The sequence below is a fragment of the Heterocephalus glaber genome, unplaced genomic scaffold, assembly GCF_053883595.1.
Source record: "Heterocephalus glaber isolate CG9 unplaced genomic scaffold, H.glaber_assembly_v1.0 deba00001729, whole genome shotgun sequence".
Lineage (NCBI taxonomy): Eukaryota > Metazoa > Chordata > Mammalia > Rodentia > Bathyergidae > Heterocephalus > Heterocephalus glaber.
The window spans coordinates 11,689,208-11,713,765 of record NW_028258440.1 but is presented as its reverse complement, the minus strand read 5'-3'; the positions used below and the strand labels follow the sequence as shown (position 1 = coordinate 11,713,765).

At 40.3% G+C, this 24,558-nt stretch overlaps 1 long non-coding RNA gene across 2 annotated transcripts in view; it reads right to left on the bottom strand.

Moving 5' to 3' along the window:
- Window positions 1-24,558, bottom strand: part of LOC147821588 (uncharacterized) — a 51,870-nt gene that overhangs the window by 13,227 nt on the left and 14,085 nt on the right. Inside the window, exon 2 of one of the 2 annotated variants that reach the window (XR_015446807.1) lies at window positions 19,600-19,635. The exons of the other annotated variant lie outside the window; for it this stretch is intronic. This is a non-coding gene — a long non-coding RNA (uncharacterized LOC147821588). The remainder of the gene's footprint in view (window positions 1-19,599; window positions 19,636-24,558) is intronic. 2 annotated transcript variants of the gene reach the window in all.

Sequence of the window (24,558 nt, the reverse complement as noted above, 5' to 3'; positions counted from 1 at the left end):
ATAGTGATGTCAACCTAACAACATCTCTAAAACTAATTTTTGAAGTGCTGCGTAATTTATTTCATAACTTTTGTCTAAAATGGCAGTTTGTTATAATTCTGCAGATAAGAAATAGCCACAGAAAAGGTGATTTGCCTAAGATCACACAGATAGATAGAGTCAAAGCCATGGCAAAACCCTTCACTTCTAGTCTTGCACTAAGCCATCGAGTCTCTCATTCATTATGTTCCTGCCATCTCTGTAATTTACAGCTGAGGAACTCCAGACATAGAGGTTATGTGACTCACCTAAATCATATGGTGAATCACAAGTCAAGCTGTTTTTATAGGCAATGAAGCTGTTTCTAGCTAATTTTTGGCGTGAATTAGCTAAATTGGCTGCCTCATTCTCTGACGTATATGTGTTCAAACCAAGGCTCTTTTTTGGATGGCAAGACCGGGCTGGCCATATGATATTAAAATAGGTATATGTTGTCTTTAAGTTGCCTAATCAACTAGAATAAAGTAATTCTAAAACACAAAACTGCGTCTCTGATCTCAACGATTTGGAAATGGGTGTAGCTCATTGGCAGAGTGCTTGCTTACCACATGGGAGGCCTTGGAGTCCATCCCCAGCAACGGGGGTGGGAGGGTGGGTTTGGAAATGGAAATGAGAAACTTTTCACTGCAATGCCAAGGCAAACCTTGGAAGCCAGGAACCATGTCTTCCCTAGTCACCATGTTCCCAGTGACTAGCACACTATATAGTCCATTAGTCGGCATTGAGTTAACTCTTGTTCGGCATATACATGTATGAGCACAGCGGTGAATAAACAAATGAATAAATGAACCGAGTGGGACAACCTCTCCATCTAAAAGTCGTGCACTGACAAATACACAATTCAAAATCAATACTGATTTTCCACAAATTTCATTCTTTTGAACAAACATTAAACATCTATTATGTGCCAGCAGGCTCTGTCATAGAGTGTTGAAGAGCAGTAAACTAAACTGCTAGGGGGAGGGTCTCGGGAAATTTTTCAGGAGGAGGGAGCCCTTGAATTAATGAGAATGTAGAAGAAGTGAATTCTGGCTGGGAGAGGAACAATGCAGAACTCAGAATCATGAAAGTCTGAAATGTGTGGAGAATTTAAAGGTATTTTTGGTATTATTTTTGAGACAGTCTTGCTATGTTCTCCAGCTGACCCTGAACTTGCGATTCTCCCGCCACAGCCTCCTGAGTGGCTGGAACTACAGGGACACACCACGATGCCTGGCCTTAAAAATGAAGCTTTTAAAGGAGAGGTGTGAAAACATTTATTGAGGCTCCTAAAGGGCACTTTATGTGCACTAGGTCTCCTTGGGTATACATTTAGGATAGATTGGGTCTCTCCACAGATTAGACAGATTCAAGCTCATATGATGTGTTTCGAATTTCTGAGCAGGAAACTGGTACGTTAGGGGTGGAAAGGAAAAGAATATTCATTCACCAGGCAACCATCATCTGTTCTAAGTCTTTGCTGGAGCTAGATGAATTATGTGAGTTTTCTATAAGTTCCCTTGTACTTGAAATATATACTCACATTAAACCCACTTGTTTAATGAATTTAATGAAACCTTGTTTCATTTCATTGTTAGCCTCTACCACTGCTAGTCTCTTAATCCCATTAAATCAAACTGTGTATTAAATGCTTGTTAGGTACTCAGAAATTCTGGGAGGTAGGATATAAGTAAGACTCAGGGGGCTGGAAGGTATAGCTCAGAGGTAAAGTGCTTGCTTAGCATGTAGAAGACTTTGGATTCAATCCCCAGCAAGTTGGGGGGAAAAAAATCAAAGGTGCAGGTGAGTATAAATACTGTGTAATACAGTGTTATAGTGGGTGCTATAGATGATCACCACAAGAACACAGACAAATGAAGGTGTGGCCCGAAGACTGGAGAAAGTTTTATGAAAGTAGTGCCCCACCAAAGCTAAAGGATCTGAGGTTGTCGAATTCCGGGATTGTAGATGATACATTTCATATTATTTTGTTTTGTTTTTTATGCAAAGTTAATGATGGAGGAAAGAAAGACCCACTTGGACTATTATGCTGTAGACTTGTATGTATGTGCTGGCATGTATTTTGAATATTTTGATATATTTCCATACCCATTCCATTGAATAATAACTCTTCAAAGCCGGGTGTAATAGTGGACACTTGTAATAACAGCACTTGGGAAGGTGAAGTGGGAGGAATGAGAGTTAAGAGGCCAGCCTGGGGTGGGGGGGGGGGCGACTCCAAACAGCATTCCATTTTAAAATGAATTCAGTTTCCTATGGTTCCAAACAAACAAAACATAGAAGCCAAAATTCACTCAAAGCACTGCTCAAGCACTCCTTCATCTGCAAATGGTCAATTAATTCAGATGACAAATTGGGAATTAAATGAACTGAGCAGGTGATTCATGGTGGTTGAAGGTTCCTGGTAACCTTTGTGTCTCAGTTTCTTCATCTGTCTGTAGGGAATAATGGTCTTACGGAGGTGTTATGAAAAATAATTAAAGTTACCAATGCACTTTGCAATCCATGGATGAATCCTGCTTTCAAAGTGCATAATTACACACTGCAGTGAGTCTCTCAGACTTGCTTCCTCTACTCACACACTAATAAGTATTCAAAATGATACAGCTGAGGTAGGTCTTATTTGTTAGTACTGCATTATTTAGCCACTGATACCAACTACCTTTAAAATACGATGCAGCCAACAGTGGTAGTAAGGTCAACTAATTTGGGGGGCTTGAGGATGCTTAGTCTTTCCTTTTGGGGAGGATAACCCATCCAGATATCTCTCCCCCTTCATTTCTCAACTTTTCACTTCAGTTGACTCACTCATCTTCTCTCTGACAACAATCCCTAAAGATTGTAAAAAAAAAAAAAAAAAAAAAAAAAAAAGATCAGCTCAGCCGCTTCATTGAAATGTTAAAGGAGGGCCTCCCTTTTTTTAAAAAATTAACTAATTTATTATATTATTTGCAGTGTTGAATATAGAATCCAGGGCCTCACACATGCTAAAGGATGTCTTTTTATTTCCAGAACTGAGGATTGAACCCAAAGCCTTTGCACAGAACTATATCCCCAGCCCTTTTTATTTATTCATTTTTATTTTGAGACAGGGTCTTGCTAAGTTTCCCAGACTGGGGTCTAGGCTTTCAATCCTCCTGCCTCGGCTCCTGGAGTGCTGGGGTTACAGGTAGGAGCCACCGTGCCAGCCTTGAAATTCTTTAAATGATTCCACAGCAGGAGAAGAAAAGATGCTGAAATCAGAACATTTAGTTGTTGAGTTAGGAGAAGAGGAGAGATACAGCAAGACATTGTGACAATATCCCCATCTTTCTGATGGGGAAATCTAGAGAAGCAAAGCGAATTTAGAAAAGCTCCATCTGCTCCCACCCCCTAGCCCCTAACCTGGGCAGCCTTCCCGTATGTGGTTCCCCCACATTGGTACTGGAGATTAAACCCAGGGCCTTCATACTGAGCTACATCCCCAGCCGTTTTTATTTTTTATTTTCGGACAGGGTCTGGCTAAATTGTGCAGCAACTTGTGATCTTCCTGCCTCTGCCTCCAAGAGTGCTGGGATTACAGGCAGGCATCACCATGCCTGGACCCACAAACTTTTTGTTGTTTTGCCATTTGAGGAGAAAACAAGAGAATGTAGTATCCCTCTCCATTACAAGAAAAAGAACATTCAGCTTATTTCTCTTAATGAACTTTGATCTCTAGGGACTTCTTTTAGTGCTGAGGATATAAACCTGGGGCCTTCCGCATGGTAGGCAAGTCCTCCAGGGCTGAGCCGCTCCCTCAGCCCCCTTTAGGGACATCTCAATGTTCAAAGGAAAACATACTTTCAGATGGCCCAGAGAATCTGAATGTTTGTTCCAAGATGGAATATGAAATAGAATGTGAAACTATGTGTATAAATCAAGCCTTTTTCTCCAACTAGGTTTGAATTTTCTCCTTTATCAATATGTATGGCAATTCTTTTTTTTTTGGTACCAGGAATTGAACTCAGGACCTTGTGCTTTTGAGGCAGGCATCAGCACCACTGAGCTAAATCCCCTGCCCATGACAATTCTGATATATGAATCTCAGGCAAAAATTTTGTTCCTTTCCCTTAGCCCCAAAGTTCTGTCTGAGCGAGGTGTTACTGTCATATAGAAAGCACTACTTGAAGCAGTGTCCATTGCTAAGGACCTTCAGTTACTGTCACCAAACTAGAACTTTACCAGAGTTGGTTAATTTTGCTGTTTTACTCTACTAGTAGGAAATATTTTTCTTTAAATGGAGTAAGAAACACAAGAGGGCTCTTGCCCTCCTTGAAATCCTGTAGCACTGCATATGTTTCTCACTTTAAGTGCAGAAAACTTTTGAAAAGTGTCTATTTATGTAACATTTTAAAATGACAGAATTTAAGAAATGGAGGACAGATTAGTGTTACCCTGGATTGGGGAGGGGTGGATGGAGGGAGGTGGGTGTGTTTATAAAAGAGCAATAAGCAGGTTTTTTTGTGTGATACTGGAATTGTTCAGAATCTTGATTGGTGGTAGATACATGAATTATATACTAAATCAATATAAGAATAAAGTTGATAAAATTTAAAATTAGATATAAATGTACATACACATGCTTGCACAAGTGCAGGCATGAATGCAAGTAAAACTGGGGAAATTTGAATAGAACCAGTGGATTTTATCAATGTCAATATTCTGGTTGATCTTACACTATAGTTTTGCAAGATGTTATTGAGGTAGAATAGAAGAGATAAAGATTGGAGCAAGGATACAAAGAAATTCAATTCTGTCATCTTTATTTAAAACTCCTAGTCAGATCTCTGCTCAGTTCTGCACTGGGCACGTTAATCATTTAAGGAGTGTCTGTATTACATAGTTTATTAGTGCTAAATTTATCTCACCCCTCTTCAAGACTGAGGACACCAAGATAAGAGTAACAAATAATTTTTAGAATTTACAGAGGTACCCAACTGGCAGCTTTTTACAATATCCACTTCCAGATCCCCAGAGCAATGCTAAGGCGCATCCAGTCTGTCTAAACCTGCAATCACCTCAATCGCAAGACAAGTAGCGCCTCACAGACTCCGCCATGATGAGTCACCTTCCCTAAGCAGGAGCTGTTACTCCACAACAGGAACAGAGGCTGCCTCCCTTCCAACCAACACTTATCTCATGGGAAACGAACTGCCCTAAAGCCATAAGGATCGGCCAGAGCTATGAAACCGGAACTTATACCATGATGCACCCGACCCTGGCCCATCCCAGCTAATGCATAAAAAGTGGCATTGTGTTTTGGAGAGCAGGCCAGTCTGATCCTCTGCATCCGTGTGCCCCTCGGTTACTCGAGCTGGAGCCTTTTCTCAGACTCCCTTACTCTAAATCTGCCTAATAATTCTGCCTATGCTTCACACTGCTTTTTCTATGATGAGAGATAGGGAACTATTCAGCAGGTCAAGTCAAGAGCCCATCTCCTCTATGCAGGACCTCCTTGGACCCAATTTGGAGACTTTATCATTGGGGAAAACTGGTAAAAATGTGCAAGGTATTCCTCTGTATTGTTTGTTTGTTTTGAGACAGGGCCCTGCTATGCAGCTCAGGCTGATCTTGAACTCACTGTGTAGTGAGGCTGACCTTGAATTTTCATTGATCCTCCTGCCTCAGCCTCTGGAGTGCTGGGATCGTAAGCATGCACCACCACACCTGGCTCCTCTATTGTTTCTTTTTTTCTTTCTTTCTTTTTTGGTACTGGGGATCGAACTCTGGTCCTTGGGCTTTCGAGGCAGGCAGTGAAACCACTGAGCTAAATTCCTGGCCCTCTCTGTCGTTTCTTAAACTGTATGCAAATCTAAATTACCTCAAAATAATTTCTATTAAAAATTTAGCCTATATTTTTCTAGGCCCTATTCAAATAGCAGAGGCACAGAGACAAACTGCCTCACAGCTGAGACAAAGAGAGGAAGACTGGACCTTAAGAGAGGAGCTGGCCTCTGAGGGGTGAGTGACCCAGCACCAAAATTTGATAAACCAGAAAAGAAGAAAAAGGGTCTTTGATTACACTTAACATTTGCAGGTAAAGGATTTAGGTTACCAATTAGTGAAAAAGAGGCTGAATGGTTCTTTTCTCTCCTTCTTCCTCTTCCTCCTCCTCCTTCTCTGTGTCTGTGTCTGTCTCCGCCCCCCGCCCCCCACCGTGGGTCCAATTCAATACCTCAGGTGCATTAAGCATGTGCTTTACCAGAGCTACACACCCAGCTCTATTTCTTTTTAGACTTGGTCTATGCTGTAAGGCTGGGATGGTAACACATACCTATAATACCAGCCACTTGGCAGGCTGAGGCATGAGGATTGCAAGTTTTGGGGCAGACTGGGCATCTTAGCAAGACTGTAGTCTCAAAATAAAAAATAAAAGGACTGAGGATGTAGCTCAGTGGTAGGGTGCCCCTTTGTATGATCCCCAGTACCACAAAAAAAGGGGATGGCTAAGGGTATAGGTTAGTGGTAGAATCCTAGCATGTGTGGAGCCCTTGATTCAATCCTCTATATGGGAAAAAAATAGTTGGTCATAAGATATGAAATTTAAAGACAGCTGAGCTTTTATTTTTTCTTTTTCTTTTTTGGTAGTACTGGGGACTATGTTTTAGGCCTCTCACTGAGCTATACCCCTAGCCCCCCTCTTCTTTTTTTTATTTTGAGAAAGGGTCTCACTAATTTGCCCTGGCTGGGCTTGAACTTATGATCCTCCTGCTTTAGCCTCCCAGAGTGCTGGGATTACAGGTGGGTATTACTATACCCAGAGAACTACACTTTTTTTTTTTTTTTTGGTGCCAGGGATCAAACTCGGGACCTTGTGCTTGAGAGGCAGGCGGTGGCACCACTGAGCTAAATCCCTGGCCCAGAACTACACTTCTTAATACCTATTTAATTGCTTATTTTAGAATTGTATTTATATGAATAATTATGTGAAAACCATGCTGACATTTGGACAGAATTTTGCCTTAACTCAGGCACTGTCACTACAAAATGAATGGTTTAAATTTGTTTTGCGAATGAATAAATCTTATAAAGGTTAAATCTTCATAATAAGAGGATCAAGTGACAGCAAATATAGATACAGGCTTATTCTGGAAATGAAGAAGTATTAAGTCTGGGTGTTGAATACATATTTGAACCAAAAAGAAAGAAGGGGAGGAAAAGGAAAAGGAGGAAATGGAAAAGAATGAAGGCGAAGGATGAGGAGAAGAAGAAGAAGGAGAAGGAGAAGAAGAGGAGGAGGAGGAAAAGAAAGAGGAAGAGGAAGAGGAAGAAGAGGAAGGAGAAGAAGTAGAAGGAGCAGCAGCAGCAACAGCAGCAGCAGCAGCAGCAGAAGAAGAAGAAGAAGAAGAAGAAGAAGAAGGAGAAGCACCAAATAGCACCAACATGTGATGAGAAAAGAAAGATGACTTACAACCTTTGGTATTCTTTGTTAGATAATTATTATCCTGAGGGAGGAAAAGAAGAAAAATCTGCTTAGCCCATCTTTTTAAGTATTAAAACTTTCTCCAATTAAATTATTCTGTTGCATCAATAATGAGGTAATTTCTGTAGATCAAACTAACACCTTGATATAGAGTTGAAAAGAATTTTGGGTCAGACCTCTTGGCTAGCATGCATGAGACCTATCTCATCCTCAGCACTGCAGGGAAAAAAAATGGGTCAAACTCAAATCTCTCCTTAGTATCTTACTGGTATAATATGCAAGACTAGGTGTGACTGACTAGTGAATAATGCATATACTATCCAGGCATGGTGGTGCGTGCCTGTAACCCCAGCACTCCTGAGGCTGAGGCAGGAGGATTGCGGTGAGTTTGAGGCCAGACTGGACTACAAAGTGAGTTCAAGGCCAGTCTGAACTACACAGCAAGACCCTGTCTCAAAAAAACTGAAAAAAAATGCATATACTGAAAGTCCAACTGAAGCAGTTAATTTTGTACAAACCCAAGCTCATTGTCTCAAAAAGTTAAAGAATGAAATTGTGGACAAAGGCCAGCATGGTGGTGCATGCTTGTAATCCTAGCATTTGGGAGGCTGAGGCAGTAGGATTGCTGCAAGTTCAAGGCCAACCTGGGCTACACTAGTCTAGTCTGAACTGCATAGTGAGACTCTATCTCAAAAAACAAAACAAAACAAAGAAAAATCATGGACAAAAACAGAAGTTAGGAGAGTGTTTATTGGAAATAAGAAGACAGATAGCTCCTGGATTTTCATCCAGGAGGGAATTCTGAAAGTGGAATGGCCAGTGTGCTCCCTTTGTTTTGGCTTACATAGATAAGCAGAGAGAAAGAACTTGTTTAAACAGGTAGCTCTATGGGTTTTAGGTTTTAAAGAAAATTAGTTATTTAAATAGCTGAGTTTAAAGGACATCAAGTTGAAAGGAAACAAGTTGTTTTGTATTTTTAAATTTCTCTAGCCCAGAGGTTGGGGAGGAGCTGTCAACTAATTCAGTACACTCTGTCTAAGAACATTCTTCCTTAGATAAGGAAGAGTCCTTATCTATCCACTCTTATTTTAAACTTTTATCTTTCTTCCTGTGTTTTCTTTTGCATTTCTAAACTTGACTAGCTGCATGATTTGAATTAGCTCTTAAATTGGCATGTGTGGTATTTTCTTTTCATCCAGCAGACTCTACCTTAGGCTGCCCTTTTACTGACTGTCCACTTACAGGCTAACTAAAATGTCTATCACACTCCATTACACAACTATTGTACAGATATTCCTGGGAAATAACAGATTGGGGGGGTATTGGGGACTTAACTAAGATCATTCACACTGAATTAAAGTCCTCAGACCCTTTTTTATTTTTTATTTTGAGACAGGACCTCACTTAAGTCATTAATTTGTCCAGGCTGGGCTTGAACTTGTGATCTTTCTGCTTCAGCCTCACATGGTGCTAGGATTACAGGCATTGCTCCACACATGGCTCAATATTCTTTCTAAAGTTTTTGATTTTGAGATGGGGTCTCGTTAAATTGCCCAGGTTGGTCATGCTTGGGATCAAATAACCTACCTGCTTCAGCCTCCTAAGTAGCTGGATCTACAGGCATGTACCACTGTGCCAGACTAACAGTATTCTTCTAAACATCCTGAAGTCACAGTCAGATGATTTCCACCCCACAAAGGCTTGAGAGATATTACTGAAGCAAGAATAATTTCCTGGAGGCTGAGTTAGGAGTTTCAGTACCAGCCTGCAATAGGAGAAGCACACAACCTAGCAGACACAACATTAAGATTATTAAACTGGGGAAGACACAGGGGGAACAGGAGAGCTGCTTTCCTAAAGATTTACAAAGACATTTGGGCAAAATAGAGGTGTCAGCCAGGTTCACTATGGAAAAACTAAAGGGCAGGACTCCTTGCTTGGCATTTGAGGCCCTCGGTTCTATCCCTGATACCGGAAAAAAAGAAAACAGATTAAAGGACTCTATGGTAATTTTTTCTTTGATGCAGAGGATCAAACTCAGGGCCTGGTGCATGCTAAACATGTACTTTTCCACTGAGTTATACCCTAGACCAGTGATGGTGAACCTTTTAAAGCTTTCAATGATATAACTAGCCTGATGTGGCACATGTGCCATAGATTTACCACCACAGCCCTAGACCTATACTTTAACTACTAAGGAACCAGAAGAAAGACAGGATAAAGGGAATTGAAGAAATTATTACTGAAAGAAAAGAACAGGAAAAAGAAATGAGGAGATCCAAATTCCGGAAGCTGCCAGTTTTAGCTTAGAATAGATTCTAAGACCTTCAAATGGCTGAGAAATTATACACAAAGTAAAAAACATATAAAACAGAACTTGTCTTAAGCTTAAGAGGAAAATGAAAGGAAAATAATAACTTAGTAAGTGAAGATTTTAGAAAAGCATAGCATAGAAATGAAAAGGAAATCTAACCTTGTGTAATTTGGCTTTTTTGGGAGCAAGGTTTACATTAACATTCAAGTATTCCAGGTGGTCTCCAACCAAAGCTGGGGGTATCAGGCCAATCACAACTTCAGTTAAAAACTGAGAGTCTATTATTTCAGAAAAAAATGAAGGATCTTGATGGAACTTTCTTCTGTTAATATCTACTGTCTTACAGTTATATTCATACCCTCCTTCTCTGGGGCTAAGCATGCTGTATTGATATTTCTTTCTGCCTGGCAATCTCATCAGACAGATGATAAACTTCTAGAAGGTTTCTTAAAACAGGGTCTTGCTATGTAGTCCAGGCTGGCCTTGAACTCACTAGGTAGTCCAGGTTTGCCTCTAACTCCTGGTGATCCTCCTGCCTCAGCCTCCCAAGTGCTGAGATTATAGGCATGCACCACCATGCCTGGCTGTGGTTTACTTTTTTTGAATCCCAAGTGCTTGGCCCATGCTAGGAACTCAGTTTGCTTCTATAATAAAGAGCCGGGCTGGGGATTTAGCTCAGTTGTGCTGGTGCCTGCCTGAAAAGCACAAGGTCCCGAGTTTGATCCCTGGTACCAAAAAATAAAATAAAAAAAAATAAATACATAAATAAATAAAGAGCAAAGCAAACTGCAAAAATGAATCTAACCACTGGGCAAGCGGCTAAATTCTAGAAGTATTTCTTAATAATCTCTACATGATAGCATTGAATGAAACTACGTAATAACCTAATCATTTTTTGAGTAGATTTTAGGAAAACAGTTCACAAATAAAAGGAACAGCCAGGCATGGTGGCACATGCCTGTAATCTCAGCACTTGGGAGGCTGAGCCAGGAGGATTGCCACAAGTTTGAGGCCAGCCTGGGCTACATAGTGAGTTCAAGGCCAGCCTGAACTAAATAGCGAGACCCTGTCTCAAAAATATAGGAAAGCTCATTCTTTTTCTTTTTTTCTGGTGCTGAGGATTGAACCCAGAGCCTTGAATATGCTAGGTAAGTGCTCTATCACTGAGCCACATCCCCAGACCCCTTGTCTGAACAGTATAAATAAAATAAAATAAAGTAAAACGAACAATACAGGAGAAACACAATTCCTGTATGATGTCCTAAGGTGCCATATAGACAAAGCTCATCATGAAATTACCATTGGGAACAGACTCTGCTCTTCCAGGTTTAGACCCAGTTTACCTTTTCATCAGCTACTCTCTGCTATGCATCTTCTATTTTTTCCTCTTTTTTATTTTTGTACTGGGAATTAAACTCAGGGGTGCTCTACCACTGAGCTAAATCTCCCAGTCCTTTTTTTTTTTATTTTTAAAAATTTTGACACAGAATCCTACTAAGTTACCCAGGCTAGCCTCAAACTTGCGACCCTTCTGCCTCAGCCTTCCCAGTAGCTTGGAGTACAGGCACGTGCTGCCACAAACACACCATACCACTTGCTGTTCCTGAGAGAGTGGTATACTTTACTCCTCTGCACCTTTATTCACAGCTCTTTCCTCCATTACCTTCCTGGAGAATTCCTACTCACCTTTTCATTGCCAGCTTGTTTCACCTAAATTACTGTTGGGTAACAAATTCCCCAAAACTGAATGGCTTAAAACAACTTGCTTAAAAATGTTGCTTTATTATTTCCCAAGATTCTGTGGTTTGGCCGGCAGTTCCAGCAGACCTGCTTAGGCTTACTCATGTGACTACAGTTATCTGGTGGGCTGGGCTCAGCTGAGACACTATCACAGCTGGACTTGTCTCTTCACAGGGCCTCTTTCCAGCAGGGTGGCCTGGACTTCTTTACATAGCAGTTGGGTTCTAAGGGAAAAGCAGAAGCTGGAAGTGGCCGTTCTCCGAAGGCCTGTCTGCGCTCAGAAATCCCGGATGTTATGTCTGCTGCATTTTACTGGTCAAAGCAAGGTACATGGTCAGCCAAGATTCAAGGGGAGGAGAAAGAGACTCCACCTATTGCCTGGAGGAGTGGCAGAATCACTCTGAAAAGGGGCATGGACAAAAAGAGGAGTAACTTACTGGGAGCAATTTTTAACAATTATATGGCTGAAATGGGACCTCTTCCGTTCATCAGTTTTGATATGCATAAATACCCATTTTCTCATTACTTGTACCCATGCTTGTTTTCCTTGCTATACTCTGGCATGCTCCTAACAGCCAAACACCTAAAGGAGGCAAAAGTTTAAGAAAATAAGTATACTGTCTGAAAGTGCAGCTTTCAGCAGTCTGACATGGGAAAACCTATACTTGGGAGATGAATTTGGAAATGTAGTTTGGAGTCAGATCATGGAGGACCTTGAATGCCATGATTAGGAATTTGGATTTTATTTTACTGCCACTGAAGAGTCTCTCCCCAAATTGCATCTCCTGTATTTCCTGTCCACATGAATGGCAGAAGTAGGTATCCACGTCCCCCACCTACGTCATTCATCCAAATGGCTTCCAAGTTGTACTCATCACAGTTTCTGAACATCTCTTGACTCTATCTCATTCCTTCATTTATATTGCCACAGCTTTGGTTTGAGGCCTGTCATTTCTTCTCTAATCTATTATCACGTCTCTTAACAGGTTTCCCCAGTATTCGTCTTGGCCCCTTGTCCACACTCCATACATCCACCAAAATTGTCCACAGATGTTATGGGTCTCATCATAAGCTTTTGTGGATTCCCATCACTCTCAAGGAAAAGTTCAAAGTCTTTAGAAAGAATTACAAGAGCCCTTCATGATTTGGCTCCTGCAGAATCTCCCTACGCTGGCTGCCCCTTGCTCTTGCTCTTTATACTGCAATAATACCAAACTTATAGCTATTCAGTTCATGCTGTGCTGCCTTATGTCCTGATGCCTTTGCCCATACCAGATACTCTCAAACGTTCTTGCTCCTTTCTCGGGCTGGGTAACTTCCAGTTTTCTGTCAAGACTCAGTCCCTAGGCATACTTCCCTGGCTCCCTCTCAGTCTAGATCAGGCTATCTTTGAACTCACTATGTAGCCCAGGCTGGTCTCGAACTCATGGCAATCCTCCTGGCTCAGCCTCCTGAGTGCTGGGATTACAAGTGTGTGCCACCATGCCTGGCTGGGTATACCTTTTTCTGTGCTTCCATACCACTTAATGCTACTTTCATATTAATAATAGTTATTTAATCCCACCACTGGGGCGACTGAGGCAGGAGGATTGTGTTCAAGGCCAGCCTGGGCTACATAGCAAGACTTTGTCTCAAAAAACCAAATAATAATAGGGATAATGATCTATCTGTCTATCTATCTATCTATCTATCTATTTTTTTGAGACAAGGTCTCGATATGTAGTCCAAGCCCAGGCTGGCCTCCAACTTGTGGTGGTGATATTCCTGCCTCAGTCTCCAGACTGCTGGGATTATAGGTGTGTGCCACCACCCCCAGCTAATAATGATAGTTACTCATCATACCAATTGCATAAGGTAGATTCTTACAGTGGCTACTAGCAAGTGACAGCTGGGATGTGAGCACTGGTGCCTGGCTGAAGGACCTACTCTCGAAACCACTATACTATGCTCTCATTCAAGTACAGCATTTATCATGCTATACTGTAATTGCCAATTAACCTGTAAGTCTCTTCCACCTACTGTGAATTTCCCTGAGAATAGGAATTATGTCATATACATTTTTTTTGTGCCGAGTATCAATCAAAGCCAGGTCCTCACACATGGTGTGAAAGTACATTACCCTCAGGCCCACATACATCTTTTAATCCCCAGAACCTAGCATCATGCCTGTCACATACGAGGCACTCTATAAATGTGCTGAATGAATAGCCAGATGAATGAGTGAGTGAATGACTGCTGAAAATGATGAGGGTTTCCTCTTGCTCCATTGTTCAGCCACTTTCTCAAGGTAAAGATTCCTACAGAATCGGCTACATTCTTTGACAAATATTCAAATTATATTAAGGAAAAGAACAGAGGACTGCTCACAGGTGATAAATGTTCTGTTTACTGATGGTCTGTCAGTTAATGAAAAAATGCAAGCAAAATCATTTTATTAAGAGAATATATATGGCAGTGGGATAAAGAAGACTCTAAATAATAGCAAGACTTCCATCAACTCCTCAGGAATGTCAGAGATAAAAAGAAATCTATTAAGAGAATGTTATGGCTTGTGTCTAGATGTCCCCGCAAAGCCTCTTGGGGTGATAGATGGGGCTTTTTCAGAGGTGGCTGGATCTAGAGTGTGTGATGCTAGGATTAAGGCTGTGTGATTACTAAACCAATCCACTGTTTGGTTTGGCACTGCCCTAATCCCAGTAGCCTGGGTATAATATAAGGGACAGAAGGAGGCTTGTCTTGTTCCCTTGCTTGCTTGCTTTGCTACTTTCTGCCTGCCATGAACTGTTTCTCCTCTGCAATGCCTGTCTGCCATGCCACCCTGCCTTGGAGCCAGCTGATTATGGACCAAAACCTCTACAAAGTGTGAGCTAAAGAAACCTTTCCTCCTTTAACTTTGGGTATCGGGTATTTTGTCTCAGCAATGAGAGAAAAGTAACGAAGCTAGAGAAACTAGAGAGGTACATAATTGCATGAGGTAGATTCTTATAGATGGCGTAAAACCATAGACACCTGTGATCTCAGCACTCAGGAGGCTGAGGCAGGAGGATTGCTGCGAGTTTGAGGCCAGCCTGGGCTACATAGTGAGTTCAAGGCCAGCCTGAACTATATAGTGAGACCCTCTCTCAAACCTCCCCCCCAAACAAAACAATAATTGGGGTGGTAGTGTATCTGTGTTAGAGTGCTTGCCTAGCATGCATGAGGCCCGGGATTTGATTCCCCAGTAATTCTAGCACTCTAAAAAGCTGAGGCAGGAGATCAAACTTGTGACTTAGTGAGACTATCTCAACATAAAAAAATAGAAGGAGTTGGGGATGTAGCTCATTGAGAAGGCCCTGGGTTCAGTCACTAGTACCACACAAACACAAAAGGCAACAATTCACAATTCTACACACAAACCAAAAGGATTAGCTGAAAACTTTACATCCAGTTGTTAAACAAGTTCTCTCCCATCAAAAGATTTGGATACAGGGCTGTAAGTGTAAATCTGTTGAAGAGTGCAGAGTCCTTGGGTCCGATGCCCAACACCCAAAAGATAAAAAGGAATTACATGCCTTATATTACAGTGTTTAGAAAAATACCCACATGTACACAAGGAGGTCTATTATAGGACTGTAACAGTTAATAGTGACAGATAAGAAGTCTCTATGTCATCAATAGAGGAACAACTAAATAAAATGTAGCTTATTCATACAATGGAACACTGGAAAGTAGTTAACATTCATGAACTATCATGTGTATCAACAGGAGCATTTTTTATTATTTTTTTTGGCACAGTGCTGGGGATTGAGATCAACGTCTGGTAAAAAAGCACAAGTCATAAGAGAGTATGCCATATGATACAATTTATTTCAAATACCATCATACAGTACTATGCATTTTTACTTAGGTAAAAGGTTTGCCCAGAAGAAAATTAAAAAATGGATATCTATGGGAAGAGGGGAGGGGGATAAGGTTGGGGTGGTAGCCAAGGGGACTGTTATTAATTTTGTGTCAACTTCACTGGGTCACAGGGTATTCAAATGTTTTGCAAATATTACTCTTGGTGTCTTTGAGGATGTTTCTGGATGAGATTAACATTTGAATTGGTAAGCTGAGTAAAGCAGATTTCCCTACCTAATGTGGGTGAGCCACATTAACCAGTTTAAGGGATGAACAGAGAAAAAGGCTGACCCTTAAGAGTAAGGGGGGGAATTCCTCCTATGTGACTGCTTGAGCTAAGACATCGGTCTTTTCCTGCCTTTGGATACAAATGGGAAACACTGCCCGGCTGGCTTTCAGACTGGAATTAAACCACTGGCTTTTCATGGGTTTCCGGCTTGGCAACTGCAAATCTTGGGACTTAGCCACCTTATAATAGACAAATGAACACACACACACACACACACACACACTTGTTCTTTTTTTTCTGGACAACACTGATTAATAGTTTCAGGTGAGTGTGGTGGCACACACCTGTAATCCTAGCACTTGGGAGGCTGAGGCAGGAGGACTGCTGTGAGTTAGAGGCCAGCCTGGGCTACACAGTAAGACTGTCTCACAAACACCAAAAGAACAACAACAACAACAACAACAACACCAAAATCCTTTAATCTTAAAAAAAGAAGTGTTGTTTTTTAAGGATAATGAATTCATGTGTTATATTTATCATTAACTCTATCTTTAAACAACAAAATTATGTCAACCCTGTATTTATTTCCAATTAATGTATAATGAAATCGAAAGGTTAAATGCTTGCTCCGGTCTCCTTTCACTCTCACATATGCAATTTGTGGGGAAGTTGTAAATACAAATGCAGCATTATAACAACAGTATTCAGAGCTCCTTGTTAGGACACAGAAATTAAAGGTATTATATTTCTTGATTTTTCCTTCTCACCTTCTTTTCACAGGTCGTCCACACCAAAGGAGTGAGCTCACACACACTGAAGAGTAGAGGAGGCAACAAATGGCTTCTAAACGTGGTAATTACCCCATGCTACTTTCAAGATTTGAAGATGTGCCAAAAGTTGTCTGACCCCAGAGTGTGCACTAAATACTGCTTTGGAAACCATTAAGAACCAATGCTTTAGCAACCTAATTTATGGGCACAGTAGCTTCACAGCAATGTTTGCAGTGGAAAATTCCTCTAACTCCCAGGATAAAGGATGGGAATAATTATTCTGGACTGGAAGAATGTACTCTGAAATATGGAAGAGGAACATGATAAAAAAGGGGTAAACCTTCATATGAATATTTATGAAATCCCGAGTTCTTTTGACTATTTCTAAGGAAAGATACACCGACATGAAATCTTTGGGTGATTTTCTGTTTTACTTACAAGGGGAAAAAAGGAATAAAGATGTTTCTCTCTGCTATCAACGGTGGGTTTTTGTTTGCTTGTTTTGTTTGGGATGCAAGCCAGGAGCTTCCTGGTGCTAGGCAAGTGTTCTAGCACTGAGCTACACCCTCAGTCCGTCCACAGGACTTTTTTTTAAAGAAGCACGGGGAATGTTTATTAGGCAGGAATTTTAGTACACATTTAAGAGTAGAGTGGAAGCCCTTAAGAGAGCGGCACTATGGTTTGGAATTGGGAATATATATGTGTTTTTGGTGGCGGAAAGCTGTGGGATTTGACAATCTATAGTCTAGGTCTTGATTTTGTGGGTGAGGGAGGATGGTCCACCCTCAGTGTAATAATGTCAATTCATAGGGCAAAGCCTAAATCACAGGTTGAAAGGTGGTGTGTTCATAGATGAAAGATGACCATTTGCTAATAAAAAAGGGCTGAACCCATTTGTAGGTGAAAGGGAATTGCTCAGGCTTACTGTGTTCTGGGAGAAGAAAAAAAGAATTTAAACTAGGCTTGTGTCCTGCAGTTTTCACTTTGAAAATTATGATTTTTCTTGTCTCCTTTTTGCCTATCTTAATTCTTCTACCCTATCCCCTCAAATTGGATTCCTTATCTGCAAGGGGTATGGAAGAACTGAGGGTCTGTCTTCTATAACTGTTTCAGGCTGGGTAGGAGTGCTGATCAAAATTCTCACCCTGATTGATCTAAAGAAGACAAAGATGGGTTTTGTTTGGTGAACCATCCACTTTTGATAGTCTGAAAGTACATTACAATAACACATTGGAAATATACTGAGTGGCTGAAGGTAATGTCCATGGAGGGTTGTACATCATGCCATGCTATGCCATGCTGTAATGTCCAGGGGTGGACAGCACATCACTGCTCTGCCATTTCATGCCACTGCTTTGCTGGAATACAGCTTCTAGTGATCCTAAATCCAGCATCTGTAAAGAACTCCGACCAGTAATCTTGGTGGAAGTCCTCTAAAATGATATAGGGGGAAGAGATGTAACTCCCAAACCTACTAGATATCCGAAATGCAAGTTCATGTTCTCTAAAATTGAAGAATGAATTCTAGGAACAACAGAGGTTAAGAGTAGGAAAAATTTATTGGGAGAAAGAAAGGCTCTGCCTAAGAGAGACAGAAGGGAGACCAGAAAATGGGTTGCCCCCACAGGACTTTTAAATTAAGAAAAAGTGACTATGTCTTAGATCTTAGGGGTCTTGTGTAACATCTGAATGTCTGAAAACAGGAAGGTAGATTAGTCTCTTTTCTCTTCTCCATTGCGCCAATTATTTGATCTTTAAATTAAAATGTTGTATTAGTTGTGATACCAAAATCCCTATTATTCAATAGAATTACGTACCTTATCAAATCTAGTCGTTTATTGGGATACTTCTGAAAGCTGTTTTCAGAATCCTTCTTTTTCCCTGATTAAGAATGACTTTTTTTCTTTAAGCATGTAATGTACATGTATAAGACAACAATATTGCATTTAAGTAATTCCAAATGGTTATGTGGATTTTTGGTTGGAATTTGGACACAGTCTCTCAGGAGCTTTTATATGCGGTGCTTATATGAAAGTATGGTAATAATTCTTTATTGTAAGGTTTTCATTATTTTTATCCTATGTAGAATCTAATTTTTCTCAGATTCTATCACTCAGCTTTTATTAAATATCCTAGTGCATTTCAACTGAAATGAAAAAGGTTTTCTGAACATCTTAGAATCTTTATTTTTCATTATTTGTATAAATATTCAAAATTACAATCTGGAGTGTTCATTATATTTGAGATCCAAGACAAATATGCTGGCTTTATATGAGACCTTTCCATTTCTTGTTTTTATAATTTTTTCCCCTGATTTTTTTTTTTTGGTACTGGGGATCGAACTTGGGTCCTTGCGCTTGCGCAGCAGGCGGCGAAACCACTGAGCTAAATCCCCGGCCCCCCCTGATTTTTAAAATCATGAAATATCTTACATATACAGAAAAATATACAAAATAATAATAAACCCTCACATACCCACCAACCAACCTTGTTAAACTTTAAGTTTCCCATATTTACAGATCTTTTTTAAGCAAGTAAGACTTGACAAATACAAAAGAAGCTTCCCGGCCCCATTCATTTCCTCTATTTCCCTTTCTCAGAAGTAGTCACAATAATAGATTTGATGCCTTAATTTCCATGCATGTATTTGTATTTTTAGCACATATGTATCTAATCTGCACATAACATTATTTTTTATATCCTCAGGTTTATATAAATGCAATATGTAATAGAGGCCATATATATTTATATATACATATATGTGTTTATATATCTATCAGTGAATAAGAATATTAACATTGGAGCCAAAACTGGTCTGGAATATATGCTGTACATGTTATTAGCTATGAGAACTCCAGGAAATTACTGGTACATCAACTTATTCTATACTGTACTTTGCTTTTGTACATAACGTTTGAGTTTTAACCACGTTGATACATGTACCATTAATTCATTTTCACTATTATGTAGCATTTTATCACATGAATACACTGAAATCTATTTATCCTTTTTTTTTTTTTTGGTACCGAGGATCAAACTCAGGAATTTGCGCTGCAAGGCAGGCGCAGTGCCACTGAGCTAAACCCCAGGCTCTTATCTACTCTTTTGTGAGGAGCTTTTAGGTTGTTTCCATTACCACATGCTACTGTGGGGTTGGGGTATAGCCCAGTGTTAGAGCACTTACCTAGCATGTGTGAAGCCTTGGATTTCATCCCTATCCCTGCAAGAGGAGAAAAAAATTGGACTGGGGATGTAACTCAGTAGTAGAGTACTTGCCTAGCACACACAAGGCCCTTGGTTTGATCTTTGGCACTGAAAACAAAAAAAAAGCTGGCTACGGTGGCACACATCTATAATCCCAAAACTCTGAGAAGCTGAGGCAGGAGGATCACAAGTTTGAGACCAGCCTGAGCAACTTAGTAAATTAGTGAGACCCTGTCTCGAAATAAAATATTAAAAAAAGGTCTTGGACTTGGGGACAATTGGGAAGCAATGAAAAAATTTTTTAAAAGGCCTTGGGATGTAGTTCAGTGTGAATTCCCTGGTTTCAATCCCCAGTAACACACACACTCACACTGACCACAAAACATCACAAAACCACACAACATACACACAAAATAAAAAAACCCAATTATTACAAAAGTGCTATTGCAACTAATATCTTTGTACATGCTTTCACGTGCATAAATGGGAAAACTTCTCTAGAGTTCTTCATCTTTAATTAAATGTTTCTAAAAATACTTTTACAAATTATGGCTTTGAGTTTTTTCACAGGCAAATGAACTGTTTCATCCATTCCAATGTTTTCAAAATCAATATTTTTTGTGACTAAACATTTGCAACTACACCCTGAGTATCAAAATCACAATTTGATTGAAGTAATGATATCATGACAATTCTGGTTTATTAATTTTTTTTTTTTTTTTGGTACCAGGGATCGAACTCGGGACCTTGTGCTTGCGAGCCAGGCGCCGGAACCACTGAGCTAAATCCTTGGCCCTGGTTTATTAATTTTTGATTGCCTTTTTTCCACTGCTATCTGGAGATGGAGTAGAACCCTGACTTCCAATCAAATAGCATACCATTTTAAGATTATGTATTAAAAATCTGATTGATCATTGTACTTCAAAGGTTTTTTAGCTCTATGTCACAACAATTGTAACAAATGAATGTCTTTAAAAACTCTGTTTTGTTACTTCTTGGGAATATAAGACTGAATTTGGCAAGTAGGTGTTTTATTGGTCTTAACTTGCTGAATGGTAGGCTGTAAACCTTAAGTATGTCCCAACAACTCATAAAGAAATAAAGGCCCCAGTTAAAAAAAAAAACAAACTCTGATGATTGGGATCTTAGACTACTAACCTCACTACATTTCATCTGGTAGTCTTTCTGAAAACATAATGTTCAATTTTTATCATTTTTCTCTTCCTAACGATGGTAAGAAAGTTATTTATTTAGCAGTGCTGGAGACTGTTAGACAAGCATTCTGTTACTGAGCTTCACCTTTTGCCCATAAAAGTGTTTTTTTTTTTAAAAAAAAATAAGGACAAACAACTTCTGATTAGCTATATTCTTTGCTTTTTCTTGCGTTACCAATCGAAATACTTTTCCTTTAAGAATATCGAATTAGCTACAGTGTTTTGCCCTGTAAGGTGATTTTAAATTGATTCTCACAATGGTCTATAAACCACATTTAAATCTGAAAGAATAAAACTTCAGGACACTCCAAGGTTGATCTCATTTTATAATTTGGCACCTAGACTTTTGGATATCGTACTACTTTTTGTGAAACAAGTCATTTACTCTCATTGTTGGTAGCCAGCTCTTCATTTACAGCTCTAAGAAAATACATGTCAAGTTTTATAGCTTTGTGAATACATCACAAAACATCTTTGGAAAAAGGGACTATATGAAAGGCATTCCAAACTAGTGAATGTATCAAGCATTTATTGGTTACCAAGTTTTTTTATTGAGTATTGTGTCACATAGATGTTCTGTCTGTTATTTTCCTGTTACTGAGACAAAATACCCAACACCCACAAGTTAAGGGAGGAAAGGTTTATTTAGTGCACAGTTTCAGTCTATAATCAACTGGCTCCAAGGCAGGTGGCTTGGCAGACAGGCATTGCAGAGGAGAAACAGGTCATGGCAGGCAGAAGGTAGCAAAGCAACAAGGGACGACCACAGGACTTTCTATCCCTTATGTCTTATCCAGACTACTTAGGGTGGGTAGCACTCATACCCTTAATCCTACTGCCCTTGAGCCTAGCATTGCATGGTGAATCAATTCCAGCGTCACACACTGTAGATCCAGCCACCTCTGAAAAAGCTCCACCTATGACTGCATGAGGCTTTGGAGGGACATCTAGACACAAGTCTTACCATATTCCTAATCAGGAAAGAGTAAGCATACTAAATTTGGACAGGGAGAAAAAAACTCACTATGATCTTGTATCTAAATCTGCTCTGGAAAATGTATTCTGTAGTGGTCTAGAGAAATAACCTAGGACTTGGAGATGGAAGACTGCGATGCTGCTCCTAACTCTACTCCTGAACATCATGCCTGGGGAGTTAATCACTTGACTCTCCCATTTGTCTCTGAAAAAAGAAGGGGTTGGTCTGGATGCTCTCCTATGTATCCTGCACACAGTTCTGAGTTGAAAGGGACAAATGTGGAATGCGATATTCTAGAGAGACCTTGTAAGCAACATGAAGTTTCTCAAAGTCCTATAAAGGATTCAGATGCATGTGGAGCAGGTAGTGTGTTTGGGCATAGTTATATTAGTTCCTACTGCTAGAGATGTGATTGCTGTTCATTTCCAGTGTACAATAAAGAACTACAAAGTTATTATATATATTTACTTGCCATGTTTGAAAAAATAATTTTTCCCCATTAAGTTTATTGGTACATTTTAGGTATACGATACAGTTACATTCATCATTGGTATCTTGCACCTTTATATGATGTATCTTTGTTCTTATTTTTTCCCCATGAAAAAATAATTTTTAGGCAATTAGAAAAAGACACATTTTAATTTTTATTAGTACATGTTTGTAGTGTAGGGATAGAGACCCGTAGGCAGGGAAAGATGAGGGATCCCCCACCTCTGAAGGAGTTTTAGATGGGTGGCTGAACAGGCTTAACCACCTGTGAAAAGCTGACAGCCTGTCAGGTCACACTTCTTTTTACCCTGTACCCTGTAAAGCTTGGTTTGCTAAGATGAAAAAGAAAAAAAGAAACTTGACCTTAAGGTGTGAAAGCCCCCATGACTCTTCCCTAATCAAGTAAGGGTGCCCTCAGCCCAGAGACAGGGTGGGCCGTTGGACACTATAAAATGAACCACTTGAGCCCCCCTTCAATGTTGGCTCCGTTTTGGGCACCCCTGTCTGTCTGAGAGAAGGCAGCTGTACTCTTGCATGGTTGCTGAATAAAAGTACAACTTTGCTTCTATGCTTTCAATCTCTATCTGGTTCTTCCACAACCTTCTGTGTCAGGCCTGGGACTGTGGGGACTCTCCACTTGTCTCTGCCCTCGACAGTAGTACATAACATTTACATCCTCGTGTGGAGTTGGTACATGTATATAACACACTCTAATTCCTTTTCCATCCCCTTTCCCTCCCTCCCTCCCTCCACCCTCCTTCTACCTCTTGATCCCTTTCCTAATTACTTCCTATTATCTTTTACTTTGCTCTTTCTATTTTGGATTTCTCATATAAGAGAAATCATGCAATATTTAAGCTTGTGGTTTGATATTTATTTCACTTAACATTATGGTCTCACTGGGCGAGGTGGCACACACCTGTGATCCCAGCACTCAGAAGGTTGAGGCCAGAGTGTCACTGAAAGTTCAAGGCCAGCATGGGCTACATAGTGAGTTCAAGGCCAGTGTGAACTACATTGTGAGACCCTGTCTTTAAAAAAACAACAACAAAATATTATGGTCTCAAGGTTCATTCATTTTCCTACAAATGACTCAAGTTCATCTTTCTTTATGGCAGAGTAGTACTCCATTGCGTGTAAATACCACATTTTCTTTTTCTTTTCTTTTTTGGTACTGAGGATCAAACTCAGGACCTTGCACTTTCGAGGCAGGCACGGCGCCACTGAGCTAAATCCCCAGCCCAGTACTACATTTTCTTTATCCATTTATTTGTTGATGGACATATAGGCTGCTTCCAAATACATAATAATTATTATTGGACCAGGGATTTAGCTCAGTGGTGCTGCCGCCTGCCTCACAAGCGCAAGGTCCTGAGTTCAATTTCTGGTACAAAAAAAAAATTACTATTAGGTATTTAACAGCACAAAGGTTTTTTTAGATATATCAAGCCAGGTTCACAGAAAAATAGAGGGGCTAAGGATGTAGTTTGGTGGTAGAGAGCCAGCCTAGCAGGTAGGCACAAGGCCATGGGTTCAATCCCCAGCACCATAAAAAGGCAAAATAGAATAGCTCATCAATTTTAACAACACAAAAAGAAGCCAGGGAAGGTGGTGTACTCTTGTAATCCCAGCTATTCAGGAGGTTGAGGCAGGAGGATCCCAAGTTGGACTCTAGCCTGAGTAACTCTCAGTCAGTGCTTACTAGAGAAATGGATTTAATGCAAGATCTACAAATACATAAGAATTTACAAGTTTGGTTTAAAATGGCCATTTGCAGAGTCAGGTGTGGAAGAGTGCAAAAGGTCTGGCTGTGCGCTGGAGATCCAAAGGATCCCGCTGAAGGCCTGGAGCTCACTGTAGTGTCCCATGTGAGTCCGTATCAGGAGGCTGAATGATCTGCGCTGGAAAGCTGAAGGGTCTGTGCTGGAGGCTGAAGAGTGCATTGGAAGGTAGGAGATGACATCCAAGATGAAGGTGAAGACCGGAGCTCCTCTGAAGCAACAGAAGCAAGCCTTCCTTCTTCATTTCCCCTTTATACCATTCAGGTGACAAGCTCTCCTAGAGTGGGTCTTCTGTCTTCAGTAAATCCCCTCAGCCTCACTCAGAACTACGCTGATCCAATTTAGTTGGGCATTTCTTACTCAAGTTGACACATTCAGTTAACTATCATAGTAACTTATAAAGACCCTGTCTCAAAATAAAATTTAAAAACAAGGGCTGGAAATGTAGCTCAGTGATAGAGCATGCCTGGGTTCAATTC